Raw genomic sequence first — 6,000 nt, 5'->3', positions numbered from 1 at the left:
CAACCAATTTAGGGAAAATCTTTGATGGAACAGCTGCTAGCCCATTCAAACCCAGGATAGATTAGAAATTACCGTATTTTTTGCACCATAACACTCACTTTTTTCCTCCTAAAAAGTAAGGGGAAATGTCTGTGCGTGTTATGGAGGGAATGCCTACGGGTGGCATGCCTACAGATTTTCCTCCTCTAAAAACTACGTGCGTGTTATGGTCGGGTGCGTGTTATAGAGCGAAAAATACGGTATCCCAGGAGAGTCTTATTTTGAAATCTTGTTTTCTTTTGGATAGTAAAGGAATGTGCTTTGAACTGCTTCCATGTTGTAGTCTTTGGAAGCTCAGTGTTATTCTATGTTGTTCATCTTGTTACGAGTTCATGACAAAGAGTTCTTCTAAACAGGAAGGCTGTTTTATTTCTGTCTCCTGAACAATGATAACTGAGCCGAATTCTCTTGTTATAAAAAAAAACACCTCTTGAATATCTTTCTTAATCATTGACATCAGGGAAGGTGTACCAGGTTGACAGCAATTTGTTTGTGTTCAACTTTGGGAACTTCTTAAGGGTGCTGGAAAGTTACCACTGCAGACCTACAAGAAGGCAATGAGAAAGAAACCAGTAGTGATGCTGATGGGGAGACATAATCCACCCACATTTTGTCACTTGGATTATTAAGATAAAGACTTTGCCCATCACTGCATTCATTCAAATGAAAGGAACTGTGGTCATTAAACAATTGCCTTTGAAGAAAATGATGATAAATCAAAAAAGTATTGCCAGTGACATGGAAATTATGGATTCAGTTAAAAGTTGTCCAGTGGCTCAAGCAGGACCATACAAAGATATTTTAAAGCACACACAACAGGGTTATGAAAAGGATAAACATCTATCGTTGAGGAAGATTAATGTGCAGGGACAGGCAACATAAACAACAATCCCCATCGCCCTTAAATAGATTGAACTCATGAGAAGGTAAATTTACACATTCAGTTTTTTCATGCATTGGCCATGATGTCCAGGAAATCTCCCAGGGAAAGGTGTTACACCTCACTAATTGGTATGAAGCTTACAAAGCGGAACTAAAGTGCTTTGTTAAGGTACAAGCAGAAGAAAGAACTGGAAAAAATGCATGTGAAAAAAGATTTAGGCCATAGGGGGAAAAGAAGAAGCTGACCTGTTTCTCTAAGATATGGGGCATTTGATTAATTCTGGACACGGACACACACACACACACACACACACACACACACACACACATACATACATATATATTCACAAACTTCAAGAAGATTGAAAGGTTTCTTCATGTAATTTGGAACAACTCTCCCTCTATAAATTTGGTTATATCAAAGATTTAATTGCATACAACCCCTGCCACCCTTTGCAGTAGTGCAATCCTATGTAACTCGGATCACAGACTTAGGGTGACTCGAATACTGTTCCCCCCAAAAGCTGTCCACAGTAAACAGCAAGAGTATCTAGGAAGCACGGAGACTTAGGAACAAATTGAAGTTGCTAAAGTTCACACTCTAGACCCTGCCATCTTGGGAGCTTCTGGCTGGGCAATTAAGCCTGTGTAGTCATCTTTCAGTAAGCCTATATTGAACATAACAGCAGCAAAGGAGCTGAGAAAGTGCAAATGTCACAAAATTGTTTTGGAAACTACTGAATATATTTTTAAATGTTCATTGCAAGGAGTTGGACTAGATGACCCTTATGGTCCCTTCCAACTTTACAATTCTATGATCTGAAAATACAAACAGATTCAAATTTGTTTATTTGCATTTAATCATCAGACCATTATAAAACAAAGGTTTAACAGAATGAAAGTAACACAAAGTAACATCAAGAGACGTTTAACTCAGACTCAAATAAACTACAACATAAACAAGCTTGAAATGCTGGATTTGCCTGGCAAATCACAGCATGCTCCGTTAAAGAGGGAAAATTGTTCCTTTTCAAACAAATATTAAAATGCAACAAAGTACAATGACAATCTGAATCAAATTACATAAACCCTAAATGAGTGAAAGCATAAAACAAACCTAGAATTCTGAATTCCTGTCTCCATGGCAGGACATATCATTCTTTCTTAAGAATTTTCTCCTCTCATTTGTTAGTGTCAAAAAGTGTTTATTTCTCTTGTCCACCCAGTAGATCAATTATAGACTCAAAGTCTCCCCATCTCTTGTATAAAAATAGTTAAAGCAATTATGTATATAATGACAGCTAATTACATATATGAAAACAATTTCAAATCCAAAATAGAAACCAGATGGTGTCTAACAGTTTGCTAGAGAATTCTCCAGCTTTGAAAATCATTAGTATTTGGCTCTTCCTGGATAAAATAATTTAATAATAATTTCCAGCTGATTTTGATAAGGTCTGGCAGTACACCTTGCTGAATACTTATTGCTGGGTATCACAAGTGGAAAGAATGCTATTGCACCGAAGTCCTGCTTGTGGACTTCCCATAGGCTTCTACTTTGCCACTATGCTAGGGTGTATGGGATGTTAGAGGAGGGGCAATACCTCGGGTGGGGGACATGTCATGCTCCTGCTGGGGTAGCTTGTCCACCTTTGGTCTCTACCCTGCACTCAGCTCATCTGTGGCTCCTAGAAGCTGTCAACATGTAGCAGCAGCCACACCCCAGGAAATGGCCTTGACTGGCCGGCTAAACCAGATGAGGGTAGCTGATGGATCTTCTGCAGCCAAACTGGTGCCAAATGCATTGCACTGTTTCCTTTGGAGCACATCAGTGAGGCTGAGAGACTTGTCATCTGGGCAGCCCAAGACCACTATATATACTGCTAGGGCTTGTGTCCCAGAGAGGTGATGCTAATGCAGCGGTTTGACTTCACCCCCAGAGGCACACTCCAGTGTTTCTCAAGACAGATGGATGCCACTAAAAAAGAGAGAACATGATGCTGGACTAGATGGGCCTCTGGCTTAGGGTTACCAGACGTCCCTGTTTCCCGGGGACAGTCCCTGGATTTGCAAATAAGTCCTGGACAAATTCCATCCCCGGAATGTCCCTGGATTTCATCTAATGTCCCCGGGAAACACAGCAGCGGCAGTCTCAGCAGCCTGGAGCCGTTGGCTCTGGCTGGCTTCAGGAGCTGCTCAGAAGTCCCATTATGTTTTTTTATAAAATATTTTATTAAGATTTTACAAAAACATAGGTTTACAAAATACAAAAAAGACATATAAAAAGAAAAAAGAAAAAGATACATAAAAAAGAAAAAAGAAAAGGAAAAATACAAAAAACGAATAGATAAAAAAGAATTAAAAACCAATCCATTTTTGTTACTTTAAACTCATTAGCTTGTTTCCTTGACCTCCTCACACCTCCCCTTTTTGTATTCCCATTTAAATAATCAAATCAGCAAATCCTTACCCTCTTTCTTTTGTCTTAACTCTATATCTTAACATATTATAACTCTATATTTTCACCCATTATCAATTCATTTTTGCATATTCTTATTAACTTTGTTGCTAATGCCACTTATTTTCAATCCAACATCATTTTAACATTCATTAATTTTACAGTGTTTCTGCAGATAGTCTTCAAATTTCTTTAAATTTCTTCCAATCTTCTTCCACCAACTCTTCTCCCAGGTCTCGGATTCTGCCAGTCATTTCCGCCAATTCCATATAGTCCATCACCTTCATCTGCCACTCTCCCAGGGTGGGTAAATCTTGTGTCTTCCAATACTTTGCAATAAGTATTCTTGCTGATGTTGTTGCATACATGAAGAAAGTTCTATCCTTCTTTGGCACCAATTAGCCGACTATGCCCAGGAGAAAGGCCTCTGGTTTCTTCAGAAAGGTATATTTAAATAGTCCCATTATGATCGTGGTGCAGGGGCTCTAAGATGCAGCTTCCGGGCTGCCTCCACCTTCCCTGACCTCAGCAACTAAGCTGTGAAGGGAGGCTTCATGCTGCGTATCGGAGCAGCCTCCCAACTCCTACTTGCGTGCAAGCAGGAGCAGGGCGGGGATCTCTCAGCTGTGAAGAGAGGCTTCCAGCTGCCTATCAGAGCTTGTGTGCAAGCAGGAGGGGGCAGGGATCTCTCAGTTAGGCAATGGGAAACCTCGTTTCCCAGCTGAGGGATCCCTGCCCCCTCCTGCTTGCACGCAAGTAGGAATGGGATTGGGGCTGCTCCGATGGGAAGGGAGGCATCGTGCTGCCTGAGCCTTGCCACTGCCGCTCTCGGCCCTCCTTCTCCGCCTTCCATGCTTGACCCACCGCACACCACTTCCCCACCACCACCACCAAAGAACCAACAACTCAGGGGGTGCCCAGGCCCATGGAGAAAGCGGATAGAAGCCTCGGAGGAAGGGGAAATGTGGCGCTTGAGGTCAAAGCGGCGGCCGCCCCTCTGCCACTGCCATCGCTGCAGCATCGTCCTGAACATGTATTATTTATTTGTTTGTTTGTTTGTTTAAAGTGTCCCCGGATTCATTGAAAAAAATCTGGTAACCTTACTCTGGCTTGATCCAGCCAGGTTTATCTTACATTCTCTAGCCCATCTGAGTGAGCTTCACTACCACAGGGGAAGCCAGTCATGGGGTGGCATCCAGTGTTGTTGCTCCTTGAGTAGAAGGAGAGCTGTAGTCATGGAATGCAAATCTGTCTGTCTAGAGACCTTCCTTTGAAGAGAATTTATAAATGGCCATTTCTCTAGCAAGAATCTTACATGGCAAACTGTTGCCTCCTGTTTAAAGAAAGTTGTACCAGCATTAAAGCAGAGAATTGCAACAACCGTCGTTGTAGGGATGGCACATTAATTCTGAAAAAGAGAGCATTAATTAAAATAAACAAGCTAAAAACATGTTCAGACTGGAATGCTGTGTGATTAGAAAAAGAAATTGAGAATCAGCACTACACAACTGGGCTTCCTACTGCTATAATCCATATGGTCCTTTATCAGGAACATTAAGTGTGCAGCACAGTATCGCAGCAACACAGCAGGAAGATTCTAACTGTTGAGTTCCCCACAATTTTACTTTGGTATGTTTCATGCATACTCATATTAATTTTAATTTTAATTAGAGCTGGACGAAGGCCATGGGAAATATTCTCAAACATTTGTTCAGATAAAAAGCACATAGATGCTTTGATGATATTTCCAACTACAAAAGCTACTGCAAATATTCACATCAACAGATGTTTATTCTGGGACAGGACAATATACTGATATGGCCTCACGATTATGTATATTTGGTAAAGAGCTGTTAAAGTATTTTATTTGACCCTAGTGTACAGCTATTCGTACAAAACACCATCACTTGAAGCAATTGTCCAAATACAATAGTACAGGAAGAGGCATATGGTTTGTATGTATAGCATTAAGAAGAAGAGCAGCTAACTTTAATTGTAATTCCTTATGGATGTGTTTGATTTTAGAAGATAAGCTAGAAACCACATTTTCTTCTCTATCACTTGCTCAATCATCATTATAATACAGTTAGTTACATCCTTACGCATTTTTTAACATATTCTGCTCCTCTGTGGCTGCTGTGCTTTGCTAAGCCATGGTTTAGCAATCTCCAGACAAACCATGAGCTAACCAAGGTTTACAGCATGGGTAGGCAAACTAAGGCCCGGGGGCAGGATTCGGCCCAATCGCCTTCTAAATCTGGCCTGCGGATGGTCTGGGAAACAGCGTGTTTTTACATGGGTAGAATGTGTCCTTTTATTTAAAATGCATCTCTGGGTTATTTGTGGGGCATAGGAATTTGTTCGTCCCCCCCCAAAAAAATAGTCCACCCCCCACAAGGTCTGAGGGACAGTGGACCAGTCCCCTGCTGAAAAAATTTGCTGACCCCTGGTTTACAGCTTTGTTTTGTCTGAGAGAGTTAAACCAGGCATAGGCAAACTCGGCCCTCCAGATGTTTTGGGACTACAACTCCCATCATCCCTGACCCCTGGTCCTGTTAGCTAGGGATGATGGGAGTTGTAGTCCCAAAACATCTGGAGGGCCGAGTTTGCCTATGCCTGAG

The sequence above is a fragment of the Podarcis raffonei genome, chromosome 9, assembly GCF_027172205.1.
Source record: "Podarcis raffonei isolate rPodRaf1 chromosome 9, rPodRaf1.pri, whole genome shotgun sequence".
Classification (NCBI taxonomy): Eukaryota; Metazoa; Chordata; class Lepidosauria; order Squamata; family Lacertidae; genus Podarcis; species Podarcis raffonei.
The sequence above is the reverse complement of the archived record's forward strand: the minus strand, read 5'-3'. Positions refer to the sequence as shown.